The 22292-nt window shown below is 36.7% G+C and overlaps 1 protein-coding gene across 8 annotated transcripts in view; it reads right to left on the reverse strand.

Moving 5' to 3' along the window:
- Nucleotides 1–22292, reverse strand: part of LOC140687919 (uncharacterized) — a 106052-nt gene that overhangs the window by 67382 nt on the left and 16378 nt on the right. For all 8 annotated transcript variants that reach the window (XR_012062543.1, XM_072945849.1, XM_072945848.1 and 5 more), the window contains exon 2: nt 16568–16676. The gene's annotated coding sequence lies outside the window, so the exon portion shown is untranslated. The remainder of the gene's footprint in view (nt 1–16567; nt 16677–22292) is intronic.

A 22292-nucleotide genomic window follows, 5' to 3' on the forward strand; every position in this document is an offset into this window, starting at 1 on the left:
ACCAGTTCTCAAGGATTTTATTTCCTATTACCAGTAATAACCAAACCTTCACTCTAAGCAGAGTCAGGTAACATTAGCATTTTAAAGAGCACTAAGCAAACCTGCTTCAAATATAATGAGAAGTGTTCACTCTGAGGCACAGTGTTATTCTCAAAACACTCTCCCCCTGCCTTAGATGACACTATACCCAAAGGTTTTCCTCCTACGTGTATCATTTTCATTCTGTGTCTGCCTGCTCATCCTTTCTCAGTGATCTTTAGATGAGTTCCTCAAAGTTTAGAACTAAACTTGCCTTACTTTTTACATTTACTCCTAGGCAATACCATCTAATTATCAACTTCTTTTTGTCACCTCTTTCCTTTGAGTTTTAGAGAGTAACTGCCAGCATCTCTACTTGGAAGTTTCATAGGCAGCTCACCCTGAACATCATCTTCCTCCTGCGGCCTGCTCCTCTTCTACTGCTTAGAATCTCAAAGAGCACCATTCCATGTAATTAAATAAACTAGGGCTCCAGCCATGCCTTCTCCCTCCCCTCTCCCCTCATATCAATCAAGAACCAGTTTTTTTGTTTTCTGTTTCACATACTAAATACTTTTTGAATGTGTAAGGGAGCAAAACTTGCAATCCCAAAATGTCTCTTTGGCATATGGATTATTTCAAACTGAAAACAATCAAGTCCCAAAAGACTCAAGAACTAAAAGCTGGTTCTTTGAAAAGTTAAACAAAACTGATAAACCTTTAGTCAGATTCATCAAGAAAAAAAGGGAGAGAAACTATATTAATAAAACCAGAAGTGAAAAAGGAGAAGTTACAACCAACAGCACAGAAATACAAGGGATCATAAGAGGCTACTATGAGCAACTAGTAGCCTCAACTATATGCCTATACAAAAAGGACAACCTAGAAGAGACGGACAATTTCTTATAAAGGTACAATTTGCCAAGACTGAACCAGGAAGAACTAGTCAATATGAATAGAATGATATCCAGTACTGAAACTGAATCCATAATTTAAAAACCCCCAACACATAAAAGTCCAGGACCAGGTGGCTTCACAGGCAAATTCTACCAAACATTTAAGAAAGAATTAACCCCAATCCTTTGGAAACTATTTCAAAAAATTGCAGAGGAAGAAACACTTCCAAATTCTATGAGGCCATCACTAGCTTGATACTAAAACCAGATAAAGGTATCACAAAAAAAGGAAATTACAGGCCAATATCAGTTATGAATATAGATGCATTAAAAGGACCACACACCATGATCAAGCAGGATTTATCTCAGGGATGCAAAGACTTTTCAATATCCACAAATCAATCAATGTGATGCAGCACATTAACAAGTCGAAGAATAAAAACCATTTGATCATCTCAATAGATGCAGATAAAGCTTGTGATAAAATTCAACATCCATTTATGATAAAAACTCTCCAGAAAATGGACATAGAGGGAACATACCTCAATATAATAAAGGCCATATATGACAAACCCACAGCTAACATCATACTTAATGGGGAAAAGCTGAAAGCATCTCCTCACAGATCAGAGATGCCCTCTCTTGACACTTTTATTCAACAAAGTTTTGGAAGTCCTAGTCATAAGAGGAAACTTTGACCTACCCCACTAACTGCCCAAAAGAATTTCGATAGTCTGTTCGCAGAACAGAGTATCTTGAGAGTTATCTGCAAAGAATATAGGCTAGGTGTGGTGGGGAAATCTCAGGCAGAGCTTAGGAACCAGAGTCCACTCCATGTCCCACTGACTCTGCAAGGCCCAGCAAACATTTGTTTACTGAACATTTCCTTTTTATCTCCATGTCAATTTCTTCCTCCCACATGAATTCCCAAACCACTACCCACCACACCCTCTTTTGTCTTTAGCTGAAGATGGTATTTAAGACGAAGGCTTTAGCCATTTTAGTGAGTTTCTCAGTTTTCCTGAGTCTCCTCCTTGAACACATGTTATTAAACTTCATTTGATTTTTCTCTTGTTAATCTGTCTCATGTCAGCTTCATTCTTAGACCAACCAGAAGAACCGAGAAGGGCAGAGGAAAATTTCTTCCTTCTCAATAAAAATGACACTGTTTCTCTCTCTTTCCACATTTACCATACTGGTCCAGGTCATTAGGGAATTTTTCCCACACTGTAGTTAATTTCTCCCAATGGCCTCCATGCATACAATCTTGCTCTGAGTCAATTCAGAATAATCTTTTAAAAATTCTTTCACTCTCTTATTTAAATTCCATGGAGGCTTTCTATTCACTGGGTATAAAGAAGAAAATCTTTGACACTTCTTAAAAGCTTTGCATGGTCTAGATATAGTCCTTTCCAAGTCATTCTAGCCACATTTGGCTTAATTTATTAGGTACATTATATCTGTTAAGAAAGGGATAAGTCTTTTACATATAGGTTGTTCCTTCAGTCTGGGATACATGGCCAGACACTTCCATTGCACTGAATTTATCATCAGGCCATGGCTCAAACGCACTGTCTTTAACAAACATTCTGTGACACACATACCACCCTCTCTGCTATCACCACTAAGATATAGGATCCCTTGTTATAATAACTTATCCAATCCCATACTTCTTTATAGCACTTATAACAGTTACAATTAAGTAATGAATTGATTTAAGTAGGGAGAGTGTTTTTTTGTTTTTTGTTTGTTTTCTTAATATTGCCCTCCCAAACTAAAACGTGATCTTATAAAAGCTAGGCGTCTAGAGTTACGTCAATCTTAGTCACAAATCTCTTAATTATTAACGAAGTCCCTGATACATAGTAAATAATAAATAAATACTTGCTGAATAAAGAAAGAAACCAATCAATCAACTAGAAAGGCACAAGAGACTTTCACTTTGTCATCTGCCTCCTAGGCTTTCAGGAACCTTCATATCCAGGCCAAAGTGCAATCTTCTGCTAAGGTATACAATTTAAGGCATACAAATGTATCTTTGTAAATAATATATATAGTACCTGCATTCTTGATTTTGTCCTTTATAAAGCATTGTCTAATAAGCAGCAGTTTACTCAATTTACTTTTACTGTCAAATACGAATACTCTGCTAAAAGAGGTACACTCTTTTTCTGAATGGTTACTTGAGATGATCCCTACAGTGTCTACATGGCATGGTACCTGCCATATAGAGGTTGCTAATACATTTTAGTTTTCTTATTATTTTTAGAAGTAATGAAGTTACTGTGGGAAATATAGATAGGTAAGATTGAGCATTGTGTCCAAACCATTCTTGACTCACAGCATGGAAAAGGAGCCTTATTATATAATTTAGTTGCCATGATACCTGCACATTTTATTGCAGTGAAGTTGTACTGACAGAAAATTAAGATCAAGGTAACTGACCATGGATTTTTACAAAGTGGCTTAAAATGGAGCCTAATACCTAGTCCTTTGCCGAAGATGGCAGTGCGGTATTCAACAAATCTCTTTGAGAACATTTTAACCTAGTCATTTGTAAATACAGAGTCTGATAAATTCTGGAAACAAGGGAATCTCAGAAATAATTAGAGAAAATTCTGATTCTCAGTAGCACACTTAGCTTTATTGGTACAGCTATTATGAAATGCTCTTGGCTCATGTACGTACATAGCAATTAAGGTTTGCTAGTATCCCTCAAATTCAAATCATCTGTCTTTAATGATTTTTTATGGTCTGCTTGCTCTATTAGTTATTGAAAGAGATGTGCTTAAAAATCTCCTACTATAATTGTGGATTTATGTTTTTCTTCTTATTTCTGTCAGGTTTTGCTTTGGATATTTAAAGGCTACGATATTAGATGCATATATAAATTTAGGTCTATTATTTCTTCTTGTTGAATTTACACAATATTATGAAATGCCTGTTTTAGTCATTAACGTTATCTCTGCCCTTGAAGTTTACTTTAATGTCAGTATATCTTCACTGTATCTTTTTTACTGGTGTCTTTCTATAAAATCCTTTTGCTTTCAAATTTTATGTATTCTTGTATTTAAGGTGAGTCTCTTGTAAGCAGCAAATTATTGGGTTTTGTTGTTTAATCCAATCTAACAATATTTATCTTTTAATTATTTAATCTATTTACACTTAACATAATTACTAATATATATGATTTACATCTACAATTGTAGTAGTTTTTTTCTCCCATCTGCATCTTTTCCTTCTTTGTTTTTATGGTTCTCTGTTCTTGCCTTCTTTTTGAGTAATCAATCTTTATATTATTTCATTTTCCCTTGTATTAGCTTTTTATTTATACATTCTTCAATTCACATTTTTTTTGCTTACCTCGGCAATTAAAACTTGCATTCTAGTTTTACTAGTAACTATCAAATTTAAACTTCTCACATTTCCAGACAGTACAAGAACTCAGAACCTTTTAATACCATTCATCTTCCTTCCTCCTTGTGTACTCTTCTTACCATCTAATTCTATATATATTTTAAAACCCACAACATTATTATTAAGAAGTTCACATTTATTTTAAAGATTTATTCACAAACATATCCACTCTGGAACTTTTTAGTCATTCTTGCATTGGATTCAACTCAATCTGATAATATTCCAACAGTTTGTTATGAAAATATTCAAATATATAGAAAAGTGGAAGAATTTTACAGTGCACGAGCATCTATGTATCATCTAGATTCTGCACAAGCATATACACAGCACCTAGATTCTACATTTTACTAAACTTGCTTCATTACTTATCTAACTCTCCACCCTTCTATCTATGCATTTTATTACTTGCTGTAAGTCTAAGCTGCAGGTCTCACCTATGCTGCTTGCTAAATACCTCAAAATGCACACCACCTACTAGAGTTCAATATTTATTCACAGTTGTTATTTTGAGGTATAATGTATATGCAAAGAAATGTACAAATCTTAAGAGCATCATCCATGAAATTTGCTGGATGTCTATTGGTATCTCATTGTGATTTTGAGTACTTTTTCATGTGCTAATTTGTGTATCTTCTTTTATAAACACATCTGTCCATTTTTGCACTTTTTTTTTTGAGAGGGGAGGTAATTAGGTTTATTTATTTTTAATGGAGGTACTGGGGGTTGAACCTAGGACCTTGTGTATGTTAGGTATGCACTCTACCGCTGAGCTACATGCTCCTCCAACCCCCAATTTGCACATTTTCAATTGGATTATTTATCTCATTATTGAGTTGTAGAAGTTCTTTCTATATCCTCGGTATCAGTCCTTTGTCAGATATCTGTGTTGGAAATACTTTTTTTCCAGTTTGTGGATTTGTAAATCGTTCTCTCAATGTTATCTTTTGACAAGAATTTTAAATTTTGATTAAGTTTATCATTTTTTTATGGTTATTGCTTTCTCTATCCTGTCCAAGAAAAAGTTTGTTATCTGCAATCTCAAAGACAGTCACCTATGTTTTCTTTGCAAGTTTTATTTTTCAAGCTTTAAATTTAGATTTATAAGTTATCTCAAACTAATTTTTGGTGTGATATAAGGCACTGTTTTAGGTTTACTTTTTTTCCATACGGATATCCAGTTTATCCATTTATTTCAAAGACATCCCTTTCTGCATTTAATTGTTTTAAATACTTAATTGAAAATCAAATGTCACTCTAATTCTGGGCCTTCTATTCTGTTCCACTAATCTGTTAATCTCTATTTAAATTACAAATTATCTTGATAAACAAAGTAACTCAAGTTATGACACAACACATGCTTCTTCCAAATTAATCCTCAGTGCTAACATTTTACTGATGGATATCTAACTGAATATCCACTTCTATCATTTTTCTATTGCCTACAGGGTTTTGATTTGAATCCAGATCTACGTAAGTAAATTTAATCTTTATTTGCCAAGAAAATGTTTTTTCCATCTCTTCTCAAAGGTCAGCAAACATTAGTTACTTTGTAAATAAAATAATTAAGCAGCATTCCAAATGTTCTCAAAGTAACTATATTAGTTATGTTATGGATCTTCAGCTTATACTTTATTTTTGGAAATTGCATTAAACGACATAAGCAAAAACAAAACAAAACAAAACAAAAAAAACCACAGTGACTGTGGATAAAAATATTTAACCTCCAATTGCTAGCTTCTTAGAACTACAAGTTGCTCCGGCTGTTAACAGTCCTGGGGATCACCCCGGTTATACCCAGAGCAGTATTTGTTTTAGTCCCATTTATTGATTTCTTAGGCTAAGCTCTTTGCTGAGATGGCAGCACACAACTCAAACAATTTCACAGAATTTAAGGGTTAGAAGGGAACTGAAAGGTCACTGAGTCCAACCACTGTCAAAATAGTATCAGATATCCTCAGAATATTAACACACATGAGTTGGCCCCTCCACATGCTGCTAAACTCAGCAAATACTTTTCAGTACTTAACTTGCTTAAATACTCAGCAGGGCTAGTTATCACTGTCCTCTCCACTCCTCTTCCTTCTCCTGCTTATTTTTCCATTTCCCGACACATTTTCTTCCCAGGGCTTCCACAGTACTACATTTTACCATGTATTCATCCTACCTCTGCAAAGACCCTTTTCTTCAGAAATTATTTAAATCTGCAAGGTTTGTCCTAAATCCTCTAATCTTATCCTCTACACATTCTCTCATCTGCTCTCCTAGCTCCATCCATTTTAGGCTGATAATATTTAAATCTACATTTAACCTAGAACTCTGTCCTATATTACAGATTTGTATATCCAGCAGCTGTTTGGACATCTCCATTCAGAAGTCTCACAGGTATCTCAAACTCATCATTTCTAAATTAAACTCATTTTCTCCCCACAAACCCAATGCTGCTTCTGTGTTCCCTAGCACTGTCAGTAGGACATTATCCACCCAATCATTCAAGTAAGAAAACAGAACATCACCCACTTGTATCTCTTAAATAACTCAAATCCATCATCTGTTCTCCTTCCTGTCAATTTCCTAATTCAAGCAGCCAACTTCTCCTTCATGTTATATAATATTACAAAAGTCTTCTAACTGGAATAACTGCCTCCAGTATCATCTTTTTTTTTCCACCAGGCTGACAGTCATTTTTCCAAAACACAAGTCCAGTTGTCTCTCTCTTTCATTTAAAACATTTTGATTGCTACATATTGTACCTAGTATAAAGTCAAACTGTATTAAAATGGCCTTCAAGGCCCTTGGTTAGTTCTCTAATTTCATCTCTTCCTACTAAATCACCATTTCAGTTTTAGAAAAAATGACTGCATCTTGCTCAATCATGCATTCAAAGGATTCCCTCTGGCTTCAATAAGCTGTTGAACATTGGGTTTCCTCAGAAACCAACTTTAAGATGGAGGTTGGTATGCATAAAATTTATTAGAGAGTGCTCTTGGGATCAATACCTGAGGAAGGAAAAGGAAGGGAAAGGAGCAAAATTAGGCAAAGGAAGAAGCCAGGTTCCTATGCAATCTAGTCAAAGGTCTCAGTCAACCCACAGAAAGTTCTAAAACTAGAGTGGCCCTTACTAGTTGTCCCCGTTGTGAAGAGGGGGCAAGGCCTTTATTATGCTCCCACAAAGTTCAGCCACTGAATGAAGGCTACACCAGGGAAGGGGACATGATCTTGGGCATGGCCTGGTCACCATAGCCTTCTGTATCCATGATTACTTCACTTGTCCATTTACCATCAAGACTGGTAAGAGAATTTCAAGAAACTTGCAAATGTTTCATCTTCATGATAAACATATTTCTCTCTTCTCCCCTTTATTTAACAGCAGCCCTACTTCCTCTTAATGGTCAAGGTCAGTTACTTCCTTAGGGTAATAACTCCTCTTTCCACCTACTTTTCCTTTGACACAAGAAGCCAGAAGTATCCAGGCAGAAACTGGTAGCTTATGGTTCTGTGGGGCCCGTGCAGTATCCAATGGTGAAAATGCTTCCTCTCTTAAGGAACCATGGAGCCCAGATTTGTGGAAACAGGAAACAAATCCTTAAAGAGGGTCACATGGAGTGATGGTAAACAGAGACACTTCTGTATCAACTCCTGATTCTCAGATCTGTATTAAGAGGACAACACATCAAATAAATATCATTGATTAAGGGTATACACAGTATCATAGAGGATAGCACCCCCTACTCATAAGGAATCTTCTCAAAGCTGATACTTCAGCTTTGGCTTCAATGGGTTATCACTTTCAATCCAAAAGCTTCTGTGTACTATTCCTTCCAGGGTGGAAAGGGTCTGTGTAGTCAACCTGCCACCAAAATGGATGATTAGTCTCCTCAAGGGATAGTGCCACACTGGAAAAACATCAATGATCTCAGCTGCTGGCAGATTAGACACTTGGGATTAACAATAGCTTCATCATTAATAATAAGAGTATTTGCTATTGCCCCATGTACATCCTCCATCTTTACCATCATGGCTACTGAATTCACACGTTCACTATGTCAACACTGGGATGGCTGATGACCAAGGCTAGCTGATGCCAACTGGTTGAGCTACACTGCCTTCTCAGTTGTTTAATATTTCTTCTATGATGGATATCTATGGTGAACATTAAAATACGATTCTAGTATCTTCACACCAAAGTTTGCTTACTGCTGTAAGTCCATCCACAGTAAATTAAGCCTTTACTCCAATGTCGCCTTGTCTTCAATCTTCTAAAATTTTTCCTTCCAGGTCAATCAGCCAAGCCATTTGCCACTAACCATAAGTTTGTAAATATTGTAATCATGGGCCACATCTGTTTTTCATCCTGACCAAAGTTCTCTGTGATGATTTATCCAAATTGCTGTCTTTCAAAGTTATCGCTCATAAAGGATGTTTTAGAGCAGCTGTCATTTTTTGGCTTACTTATGTACCAAGCCAAATGATCCATGAACCAAGTTTGGCTTTTTTGTACCCAGTCAGCTGGTTACAAGGGACCTCCCTATGGGATCACACATAAGGAAGAGGCATAGGTACAAGAAATCTGAGTAATCAACTTGTGCAGCTTTCATGTGCTCACTAGCCCGTTACATGTCCAATCCTGGATGCACCACTTTCATTTTACTACGGATTACTGCTCACATCTATGGGATATTGCCAGATCTTATGATTTGATAAGTATGAGAGAAGCCACCTTATGATGGGCAAGTGTGGCTCATGATCACTAGATGACCCACAGCCAGGTTCTCTATCTTTATCATTGTAGGAACTATTCTTCAAGTGAAGCAAGACTCTTCACTGCCAATGGCAAAATCTTGCCCCCAAATCCTTAGGATGTGCATGGTGGTTCTCCTATTAGGTCCTGCCATAACTCCACATGGCATGTTTTCTCACAACATATACCATATTCTTAATCACATGGGCCAAACAGCAGGGCCTCTTGAACTGAAACCTGCAGTGCTGCAGAATACTTCACTGCTCTTGCGCCCACTCAAAGCTGGCAGATTTTCATGTCACTCAATATACTGGAGATAGTGTAAATCCAAGAGTTGAATCATCTGCGTCTGCAACCTGAAGAGGCCCGCTGGGCCTCCTTCATGGAAGGAGATGTGAGATGAAATGGTTTGTCCTTTACTAAGGAGAGGATGTCATGAGATGTCTCAAAGTAATGGACTCCTAAATATTTTACTAATGTTGTGAGCCACTCAAATTTCACAGAATTTATTTCCCACCTTCCAGAGCACACATATCTTAACAATGCCCCAACATACTGGCTGCATCTTGAACAGCTGGTCCAATTAGCAGGATGTCAGCAATATGGGCCCAGGGTCAAGTCTTATGAGATGCCCAGGCAATCCTGGTCCCTTCAGACTACACCATGACAATGAGTTAATACAGCTCAGAGGCAGGACCATAAATGTACATTCCACTCTTTCAAGTAAATGTAAACTGTTTCTGATACTCTGTCTTAATAAGATGGAAGAAGAAGCATTAGTCCTACTAATGGCCACACACCACGTTTCTGAGGCCACGTTTCTCTGCTCTAGCAAAGATATTATATCTGGGTGGTACTAAGTTTATAACAGTCCATGATGAGTTTACAGCAGTCCTCTATTATCTTCCAGAGTTCAACTAGATTTTAAGTGGCCAGACTAGAAAAATGAATGGGGATATGAGTGGGCCCACTACCCCTGTATCTATTAGTCTTTGTATCTTTATGTCCTTGGGATAAAATACTGTATGATTTTTCTATCCTCTGGCTGAGATAACAGCCTCTTTACATGCTACTAAGCAGGCCCTTTGACATTTATATTCAGTATTTAATTGCTAATTAAACACTCCCTGATTTTATATCTTTTCCAAAATATCAATCATGTTTAGCAAGTCACCCAATTAAAGTGTCCTTAGAATTATCCTTCTGTCTATACACACACACACATACTTCTCAAGTACTTGATAGGCTGCCCCTGACATGGTAGCTAGTTCCCAAAGATTCCCCCTCTCCCACAGTGAAATTCATCTCCCATTATTCACACCTTTGCGTAGGCAATTTCTTTGAATCTGGATGGGCCCTACAACTTGTTTTTGACCAATAAAATACAGTAAGAGCAATGCTGCATAGATTTAGAACTTAAGCTGTAAGGGTCTCCTGAACACTTACTCTTAGGCTGTATCCTCTCTGATCCTGGAGTGTACATCATGAGAAATCAAAGCCACATGCATGGGCCATATATAGGTACACTTCTCCACAGTCCAAGCTGATCTCCCTGTCAACAGACAGCATCAACTTCCAGCAAGGTGAGTGAGCCGTTTCAGATGGCTCCATTTGCACTTTTTGATGACAGCAGCTTTGGCTGACACCAGAGAACAACAGTATGGAAGCCCCTAAATGACAACTCCCCAGCTAAGCCTTGATAACCCACAACACTTTGTTTTCATTAACATTAAATTTTGGACTGGTTTCTTACACAGCAGTAGGTAACTGAAACAAAACAAAAACTGGTATACTCTTCCTAATTCACCAATAAAAAAATTTAACTATTACAAACCTACTTTGTGCCAGGATTTATTCACATTTATATATATTCACATTCCATTCAATGATGGAGTCATCATTGCTAGCTGACATATGAAACAGCTCCTGCATCTCATCTTAGCAACTACTTTCTAACACCACTCCTGGTACCAACTGATGAAGTTTGGGTTCCCCAGAAAGATCTGTGAGACACAGATTGGAGTACAGAAAATTTCTTAGGGATTTCCCTTAGGATCAAGAGCTGTGGAATGGAAGGGGCAGGGGGAAAGAAGAGAAAACAGAACTGAGCAGACTGAAAAATTGGGTTGTAATGTAGTCTTAATAAAGGCCTCAGCTGATCCTACAGGGAGCTCTGAAGGTAGGAAGTCCTAAAAGGAAGATAGGGCAGTTTTCTCATAGCACCCCAAACATCAACCTTCCCTTGTCTTTGCCTGTCAACTTTTGCCAAATTCAGATGTTATCTGGGATGCATGTTCCATCAGCAGACATTTCCTCACTCCCCTTATACCCCAGGTAGACGTTCCAACACACATTTTCAAAGCATCTACTCCTTGTTGTTCTATAGTACTTATCAAACTGTATTATACTTTCTTGTCTTTCTCTCATTCCACTGAATTGTAACTGTAAAACTGTAAGCATATTTTTATACACAGTAATAATAACAATACTGGGCATAAAGTAATTCTTTAAAAATATAACTAGTCAATTATTATTTAAGTGAACAGTAGTATGACAAAATCATTGTCAAACTACAAATAACTATCTTCTCTTTGCCACTCTCATGTTACTGCTTTGATCTAGCAGGGGTTAGCTTAGAGGAAGGTAGATTTACAGATTCAGAGTGCTTATATTAGTGATAATCCCAAGAGTACACTCACAAATGTTTGATCAAAATCAAAGAAGGCAGGAAAAAAGGGAACATATAAAAGAAACAAATGCAATGAATAGAAAACAGCAAACATGGTAGGTATTAATGCAACTATATCAATAAAAGCTTTATAAAGAGATTGGCAGTGAGGATTTTTTAAAAACTGAAGCAAATGTCTAGAAGAAATTTATTTTAAATACAAAAACAAAAATAGATTAAAAGAGAATACAGAAAGATACACCATGTTAGCACTACTCATGGGTAGCTATATTAATTTCAGACAAAGCAGACTTCAGCACAAGGAAAATAAACAGGGATAAAAGAAAGCATTATAAAATTATAAAGGAGTCAATTCTCCAAAACATAACAGTTCTTCAAATGTATGCACTTAATAGACTGTTAAGAGGCAAAACTGATAGAACTTCAAGGGGAAACAGATGAACCCATTATAACTGAAGACTTCCACGCCCCTCTATCAGTAACTGACAGATCTAGCAGTTAGAAACTGTGTAAGAATAGAGTTGATCTGGAAAGCACCATCGAATTGATCCAATCAAAATTTACAGCATGCTTCACCGAACAACAGTAGAATAAACATTCTTCTCAAGATCACATGGAACATTCACTAAGACAGACCACATTCTGGACTACAGAATACACCTTAGCAAAAATCATACAAAACATGCTCTCAGACCACAATGGAGTTAAACTGGAAATCAATAGCAGAATAGCAGGAAAATTCCAAAATACTCAGATATTACCCAACACTGCTGTTAATAACACATAGGTCAAAGCGGAGGTCTTTAACGAAAAAATTTTAAATATTTCCAATTAAGCAAAAATGAAAATATAATTTATCAAAATTTCTGGAATACAGTGAAAGCAGTGCTTAGAGGGAAATTTATAAAATTGATATATTACAGAAGACCTAAAATCAATCATCTAAGCTTAGGAAAATGGGGGAAAGAGCAATATAAGCCCAAAGCAAGCAAATAATGATGATAATAATAATAATTTATAGCAATAATCAATAAAATTGAAAACAGGAACTCAGCAGAGAAAAATCAACAAAACTAAAAGCTATTTTTTAAAAAAATCAATAAAATTCACAAAATTCTAGCCAAGCCATCTACAGAAAAATGAAAGAACAAAAAATATTAATATCAGAAATGAAAGAATGGTCATTACTACTGGTAACTTGGACATTAAAAAGGTTGTAATATTATAATGACATGATAAACAACTCTATGTCGACAAAGTTGGTAACTTACATGAACTGGGCCAATTCTTAGACATGATCTATGAAAACTCACTAGAGGAATAAATAACCTAAATAGGTCTATAGATAGTAAATAAATTGAATCAAATAATTAATAATCATCCTACAAAGAAAGCACCAGACCTAGGTGGGTTCATTGGTGAATTCTATCAAACATTTAAGAAAGGAATGACACCAATTTTATGCACTCTGTTTCAGAGTATAGAAGCATAGTTGACAGTTTTTTACTTATTCTATGAGGCCTATATTACCCTAAAACCAAAACCAAAGCTATTACAGGGAAGGAAATCTATAAACCAGTATCTCTGATGAACATAGATGTAAAAATTATCAGCAAAATCTTAACAAATCTAATCAAATAATGTAAAAATAATTGTACATCATGTCTCAGGGGGATTTATTTCAGGTAAGGGTGGTTCAACATTTCAAAATAAATTAATATAATCAACAGGATACAAAAGAAATATTAATGATCATATCATTAGATGCAGAAAAATACTCGAAAAAATTCAGTATCTATTAATGATTAAAACTTTCAGAAATAAGGAATAGAAGGAAACTTTCTTAATTTGATAAAGAAAATTTACAAAAAAACCTACAACTTTGTACTTAATGCTATGAAGCTGGTTGCTTTCCTGCTAATATCAGGAACAAGACAATAATGTCTTCTATCACTACTCCTTTTCAATGTCATATGCCAGTCCTAGCTAATGCAATAAGACAAGAAAACAAAGTAAAACTTATACAGATAATGAAGGAGTAAATAAAGCTCCTTTTGTTCAGAAGCATGATTGTCTATGTAGAAAACACCAATGAATTAACAATAAAAAAAAGCCTCCTGAAACTAATAACCAATTATAGCAAAATTGCAGGATATGTAGTAAATATACAAAAGTCAGTTGCTTTTCTATATACTAGCAAGGAACTATTGGAATTTTATGTTAAAAACACAATACCATTTATGTTAACCCCCAAAAAAGAAATACTTCAGTACAAATTGAACAAAATATGTACAAGATCTACATGAGGAAAACTAGAGAACTCTGATAAAAAAGATCAAAAAGATCTTAATGAGTTATTTCAAGTTTGCATGTTCATGGATTGGAAGACTCAATATAGTTGGGATGTCAATTCTTTTCAACTTGGTTTGTAGACTCAAATGCAATCTCAATCAAAATGCCAGCAAGTTATTTTGTTGGTATCAAAAAACTGATTCCAGCATTAAGACAGACGAGCAAAAGACTAGTACAGCTAACACAATACTGAAGACAAAATGAAGTAGAAGCAGGGGGAGGGGAATGAGAGGAAAGAAAAGAAGAGGAAGAAGAGGAGGAGGAAGAACACAGGAGGACTGACACTATTTAACTTTAAGATTTAATATGATGCTACAGGAATCAAGACAACGTGGCACTGGTGAAAGAACAAATATATCAGTGTAACATAATGAAGAGCCCCCAAATAGACCTACATATATAGTATCAACTGCTCTTTGCCAAAGGAGTAAAAACCATTCAGTGAAGAAAAGAGATACTCTTTCCAACAAATGGTGCTAGAAGAGTTGTAACCTATATATTAAAAAGATCTAAACACAGAGCTTAGACCTTTCACTAATTTCACCTATCATAATTAACTCAAAATGGATCATAGAACTAAATTCAAAATGCAACACTGTCAACTATATGACCACCGGGAGACAACATACGAAAAAATCTAGGTGACGTTGGTTTTAGTAATGAGATTTTAGATGCAGCACCAAAAGCACAATCCATGAAAGGAAAAAACTGAAAAGTTAGAAATTTATTAAAAGACACACTTCTGCTCTATGAAAGAAAATATTTGCAAAATGCATATCCAATAAAGAATTTGCAATGAAAATATACAAAGAATTCTTACAAATCAGCAATAAGGAAACAAGTAACCCAATTAAAAACGGGCAGAAGACGTGAACAGACACCTAACAAAAAGTATATGTATAGCAAAAAAGCATATGAAAAAATGCTTGACATGACATGTCGTTAGGGAACTGCAAATTAAAATGATAATGAGATACCACTATACTTCTATTAGATGGCTAAAATCCAACACACTGGCAATATCAAATGTTTGCCAAGAGGTGGAGCAATAAGACCTCTCATTCACTGCTGCTGGAAATGTAAAATGACACAGGCACTTTGGGAAGAAAGATTGGCAGTTTCTTTTCAATTCCAATTCTAGGTATTTACTCAATTGAGTTCAAAACAAAAATCTGTTTATAGCAGCTTTATTCATAATCACCCAAAACTGGAAACAATCAAGAGGTTCTTCTGCAGGTAAATGAATAAAAAAACTGAAATATCCATACAATGCAATATTATTCAGTGATTAAAAAAAAGTGAGCTATCAAGCCACGAAAAGACACAGAGGAACCTTAAACACATATTGCTAAATGACGGAAGATGGTCCAAAAAGGAAACCTACTATCTGATTCTAACTATATGACATTCTGGGAAAGGAAAAGCTATAGGGACAATAAAAAGGACAGTGGTTGCTGGCGCTCAGATTGAGGGTGGGGGATAAACAGATGAAACACTGGGAACTTGTAGGGCAGTGAAACCATTCTGTATAATACTGCAATGATAAATATACGACATTATGCATTTGTGAAAACCCACAGAACTATACAAAGACTGAACCTTAACAGAAACTACCGACTTCAGTTAGTAACAGTGAACCAATCTTACTTCATTAATTGCAACAACTGTACCACACACTAATGCCACATGTTCCTGAGTGTGAGTACTGGGCAGACAGCTGGGATATGGGGATTTTATTATCTGTTCATTTGTTCTATAAATTTAAAACTGTTCTAAAAAGCACTCTATTAATTAAAAAAAAAAAACGATTAGCATGTGATGAGTTTGAAAAAGAAAATTAGAGAACCTGTAAGAAAAAAGGTGAGACTTATTAGAAAGCTACTAAGGTTAAGTTAGAGAATGATGGTGGTTTAAAATAAGGTCAGAGTGATGAGAATGAAGTGAAATTTAAAGATTCAAAATTCAGAATACTGGGAGGAGGCGGACAAAGAGACAGAGACAGAGAGAGAAATGTTTATAGAAGGGTGAGTGGGAAGAGATGACAGGTAAGAGGAGACAAGCTGATCCCTAAAGTTTCTGGCTTGGCGAAAAAGAAGTCTTCAGCAATCATCAACACACCACTATGATACTAGAAAGAAATATCCATGGGTATTATAGAGATTCAGCTTGCTTAGAATCAATAAACATTACTAGTAATCTTGCTAAAAAGAATAGACTAGAACTATTTTAAAGTTTTCTATGGAATTCCAAAGGCTTATAGAGACTTAATCTATCATGATGATAGAAGATGCTTAATACAGAACAGCATCTAAATGATTTTCCTTTGTAGTCAGACCTTATGAAACATGGATTTTGATCGTTCTACTCATGATGGATATAGAAATGACGATGTGGACCACTCTGGTAACTTTAAAAATTCAGTATTTCTACTTAGCAATGGTAAAACAGACAGTTTACCTGTGGTTTCAAGGAAGGAGACTTTCTGTGATGTCAGCAGTGGGGCAACAGCAACACCTTCTTAAAGTCCGTGTCTCTTTGTCCTGGCTCACACTCCTGTTGTCGAAATCTGTGATAAACGGAGCAGAAGAGATTTATTGGTATGCTTTCCTATCATATAAGACAAGATATGCAGAAATGGATGCTCGAAATACTCATTAATAAGACATGAGTCGTCAGCATTGTATAGCAGGGCAGGCTAAATCCATTATGATTAAGGGCTCTCATCTTAAAGGTAATTTGCACTAAAAGGTAGGCAAACAGCCAAAAGCCCATAACTGTACTTGCATTAGAAGGACTTGGAAGGAAAAGAGAAGACACATTTTGTTTCAGGGTCTTGGTTTACAGGAAATGCCTATTTGTATGTGTGTGTGTGTGTGTGTGTGTGTGTACGTACATACGTACACGTACGTATGCACGCTTACACCTGCATGAAAAGTAAAAAAAGAGAAAAATAAAAAGCCACAGCAGAGGTATATTGTACCTCTATTTTTCACTCAATATGAACTATGTGATATTCAGGAAGAAGAGAGTTAAATTCAACCAACATTTTTGGCCTACTGCAAGGAATCCATAGAAGTAGAAACATGATGCATTTTACTTAATGACATTTATTTGAAGATTTGGTTCAAATGATCAAATAAGCCATTTTGGACATTTACTTGGCTCAGCTTAATCTAACACCGCTGACTTCATAAAAGTGATTTCCTGTAAAATATCAAGTCAAATTTATTCATTTTTGTGGTCAGATTTCTCAACCAGTTGGGATTGCATTCATCTCCATGTAAAGAAAACCGTATTATAATATGGTCTAATTTTGTTCAGAACAAGAGAACAAGGAGTCCAGAGATAGGAGCCCCAGGCTGTGGAGCAGTTTCATTATGCCAGTAATGCCCACACAGCCTCTCTGTCTGCTCCCTCATTCTTATTATGTGGTTTCTTCTTCCTACTTGTTGACTCAGAGTTTACAAGAAGGTGTTTCAGTCTTAAATTTACATTCTAGGGAAAAAAAGGCAAAGGCACACCAAAAGAATACACGCCAGCTCAAGCTGTCTTTATAAAAATTTTAAAACAGGAAAGTCATAGCACTTCCAGAATCCCAATCCAATTGACTTTTGTTTAACCTCACTGCCTAAGGCTGGGTCACATGACTACCCATAGCTGCGAGGCAGCTGAGGGGTCAGGTTTTCCTCTAGTATGGGCATCCTGCTGTCCTAAGCCAACTTACAGTCCTGGTAGTAGTAAGGGGCAGAATGTTTATACACCGAGCCAGATCTACAACTTTCTTTCCACTCTAAACCCCACTAGCCTCCTCATTCTCACTTTCACACTTTGAAAGTATTCATATTCACCTTTCTGAAGCCAGTGACACTTGAGGAATAGTTGTTTTCTTCTCTGGGTACTTTGGCAAAAATAAAGACCCATTCTTTCAGAGAGGAAACAGAAGTTCTATAACCAAAATCTTCTATGATTAGGATACAACCAAATACAATAGAAGACAAATACTAATAGAGCCAACAGCAGTCTGCATGTTATGACTGGGCACAAATGCTTCCATAGTCTCTGATAATACCATGACATCACGAAGACCTGGAGGAAAAATCTGGGTTCCCCATAACCACAATCGGTGTGACATCCTAGATGTTCTCACTTGTTTGCTAGAGTGGGTAAGTGTTAATACTAATGTTTTAAGAAGCTGGGTCTTGTGTGTATTATGATTTTTTACAACTACACTTACTGATCCTATTTTCAGATGTCTTACAATGCAAACATAACTCTTTTTCTCAGCACAGGCAGGATATTTCTCAGAGACTCCTCTGTAGATTTCCAACCCATTCCGCAGCTCCAGGCTCAACATGTATAATGCCATAAATCCAAGTCAACAAATGAACTGGTTATGCATTTTACCACAAAATCAAGTGAATTCCTTCCCTTACTTTCCTTTCTTCTTTCCCTTCTTCCTTCCTCCTTCTGGAGTATGGTATGAAAAAGCATGAAAGAATTTTTAAAAAGTCTTGGAAACTGGAATCACATGTGTCACTTGGACAGTGTCGGAATTCTAGTGCTCATTTGTAAAGTTCACTCAGAGATTTTATAGTGATTCATATTTGATTTTTAATTGTGGCAATTTCTGAAAGGTTATGCATGCAAACCTAGACACTGCCAAAGAAAGAGATAATTAGGATAAAAATACTTGGTTAATACCAACAAGACTACATCAAAAACTGAAAAAGAAGCAAACTTCTATATTCCAATTCAAGAACTCAATTCATTCAGAATGAAATATAAGATAAAAACAATCATGCTTCGTCATATTTCAAATTAACCAAGCATTGGCTCAGCAAAAGTCAGGAACCTAACAGGGTTTGCTTCTAGAAAAATAAAAAATTCAGTACCCACCTAAATCAGGTGACAGGCTCCCTTTATCTGTGTTGATTAGATCATATTCAGTATGCAAAAGAGTGCTTAATTCTGGTATCTGGACAAATAAATACAGCAAGTCCAGAAGACAGTCAAAATAACAGGGGCCTGGGAACCACAGCATTTAAGAAAGATAAAACTGTCAAAAGAGCTGAGAATTCTTAACATGAAGAGGAATAACACTGATTTTGGAGGACAGGAAAGTGGTACAGTGTAGATAAATAGAAACGAAGTATTCACGGGAAAAAAAGCTTTTTTTCTTTCTTTTTCCCCAAAGCAAATGATGACACTTTTTGCTTAAACCCTGCTGGTTTCCCAATGTATTCTACCCCTGAAAACATCAGGCCCTGCACCTGCTGCCCCTCATCGTGCCACCTGCTTTCATGCTGACTTCTGTGCACCCATACCGACTTCCACTGGCTCTCTGACATGCCAAACCATTCCTGATGATGTCCTTTAGAGAGGACTGTGATGGCCACTTTCGCTAAAGGAGTATTCTGTCTCTCTCGGGCACTCCTGATGCACTCCCTGGTTTATGTCCTTCCCTCTCACTGCTGTCTTGTTTACTGACTCATTTCTTCATCACCTCTACACTAGAACACATTCAATGAGGGCAGAGAACCCTCATTTTTACTCACAAGTGCACTCCTGGGATCTAGAACAGTGTTTGGTGCACAGCAGTTGCCCAGTAAATATTCATCAGTTTAATCAATTATACCAGAAGGCAGAATTTGTCTCAAAAAAGAAAATTGTAAGGCAGTAGGGCTTATTTTAATACAAGGAAGAACAGGATAAAAATCTGTAGAGGAAAAAATACAGTTGCCTCCCATGAGTCTTGAAGCTCAGACTGAAAGTTGACCTAACATAGTTGCTTTAGAAGCAAGGTGGAAGTAAGTTAGAAAACTAAATAAGCTGATCTCACACATCCTTTCCACCATATGAGTCTATGACACAAATCAACCATGCTATGAGTTCCTTGAGAGGAGGGATTTTTAATTCATTTTTATACTCCCAGTGAAATACCTGGCTCAGATTTTTAAATAAAAAAGTCATTCTGAATTTAATCAATACTGTCAGCTATATTAATAACTACGTATCCATCAGGGTCTGGTCAGGACAGAGAAGCTGCACCAGTGAATTGAACAGGGAATGAAGAACTGTTAACTACAGTGGTTCATCCTGGTGAAACGTGGCTAACAACTGATGGGGTGAGCAGAAGGTGAATGGAAGGAACAGCCGCAGGGAGCAGCTGCCTCCCCAAGGTGCTGGGAGAAAAGTGAACAAGGAGGAACCTACAGGTTACAAGGGTGAGACTCAGACCTCTTAAGGACATGAAAGGACCCCAGTAAGGACCCCTCACCCACCTGTACAGTGAAACCTGCAGGGCCTGCCACTGACTTAGCAACTCACCACCACACAAAAACCAATACCCAAGAAAGAGCACAGCCCTCCTTCCTCCAGCCTAGCAATCCTCCTCTGTGCTCGATGCTGGCGGAGCCTAACCTCAAGCCCCTGGTGAAGAAATGTTGTTTGTTGAATTCAGTTCCAATAGCACAGAGAAGGACAAAGGAGGGTGGGTTTTGTGCTAAGAAGCAATACATTAATGACTGGCACACTCCCAGCTTTTCCCCTCAAGTATTTAAGGGAGTTTTCAAAGGATCATGTCCACTACCAACATAAAACAAATACGTAAGTGAGTTGTTAGAAATATATAAAAGCAGGAAAACGAAGGCGAATCCAGGGGTTTCATGGACTCACAAAACACATGCTTTCATGGCTGGTACCTGTTTTGTACACATTACTGAACTTAACTCTCACAAAATCCTTGCAAGACAGGTATTATCCTCAATTTTATAGGTGAAGAATCTCCCTGAAAATCAAGTCCTTTTTTAATTGCAGGGCCAAAAAATGGTTACACGCCAAAGTTTATAATTTCCATTATATCGAACGACCTCCTGGGGATGTCTGTGGAGGTGAGATATGATCAGGAAGAAAGACATTCAGAATGGAAAGTGCTGCCTTTGCTCTTTACTTTTTCCTTTTTATTGCTCTGCTATTTTTCACAGGCAAACTTCCTCACCAACACTGCTAGCACACTGATGTATTAAAAGGAGATGTGGGAACCCAGCAAGTGTAGTAACAGCATTCCATATTGGTGGAACTAGCACACAAACCGCAACATTTCTCGTGGGAATAGTAGAAGCCAGTTTCTCTATCCAAAAAGAAAAAAAGGAGGAATGTGTAGCTCTAGATCTACTCGTACTCAAAGCTAAGCTTTCAAGCCAGCAAATCGATTAATACTTAAAGAAGAAATAAAAGCCAGGTCAGCAGCAAGCATCCTTTAGAAGTCATCACAGAGACTATTTTTATTGAAACTTTCATTTTGTTGACCCATTTTTATGACTTTTATTATAGGATACCTTTAGTCATACACTCAAGAGCATCATTTCAAAACTCCTTTAAGAAAAAGATAAAAATTTCAGGCACCACTGAATATTTTACCAGTGTTCATTAGAAACTAAACAATAATGGTGAGTCAAACTTGAGTGCGAGGAGAAAGCAACTGGTCTTGTGTGCAAGGAAAATGCCACACAGGGTTCACCTGAGTAAGAGAGACGGTTGTTATTATTGTCCAGACTTAGCCAATTCTGTCACTGTTGTCCACAACAACAACTGGAGCAGATTTAGAATTTGTCCTTCTCAGTGGATTTTTTTCTAGCTTCTGCCACCTTTACTGCAATACACAACGGGTGGGTAATGAACAGAGAGAAGCGGACAATTTGACACAAGGAACTAAATAGTCTCATGTGTCTAACATGAGCTGGGATGAGAATGGTGACGAAGAACTCGGTGATTAACTGCTCAAAAGCAAAGATCTGATAGAAGGAGCAATTTGGCAGATCAAATGAGACTGGGTATGTAAGAGCATTAAGGGAGCAGTAAAATGTGAGGCTAAACCCTCAACAGGTTGAATCACAAATGTGATCCTTCCTGAGACTGTAGACAGTTTAGCTTCCTAAGGGGATTTTTGTTTTCCTTATTTTAAATGTAAGAGAAAATACAGAGAAAAGAGCAAGAATAAATGAAAACCTGTTATCAGTGACACAGAATTTAGTCTGCTTAACTATAGTCATTTCACTTTTGCATGTTGTATATTTTTTTTTATCATTACAATCACATTGCCCATACTAATTCTACTTCCTGTTGGCATCTTATTCAATATTTACCACTTTTCACAATTTTAAAAAATATTCCAGTCACGTCA

This window comes from Vicugna pacos, chromosome 21 (genome assembly GCF_048564905.1).
Source record: "Vicugna pacos chromosome 21, VicPac4, whole genome shotgun sequence".
Classification (NCBI taxonomy): Eukaryota; Metazoa; Chordata; class Mammalia; order Artiodactyla; family Camelidae; genus Vicugna; species Vicugna pacos.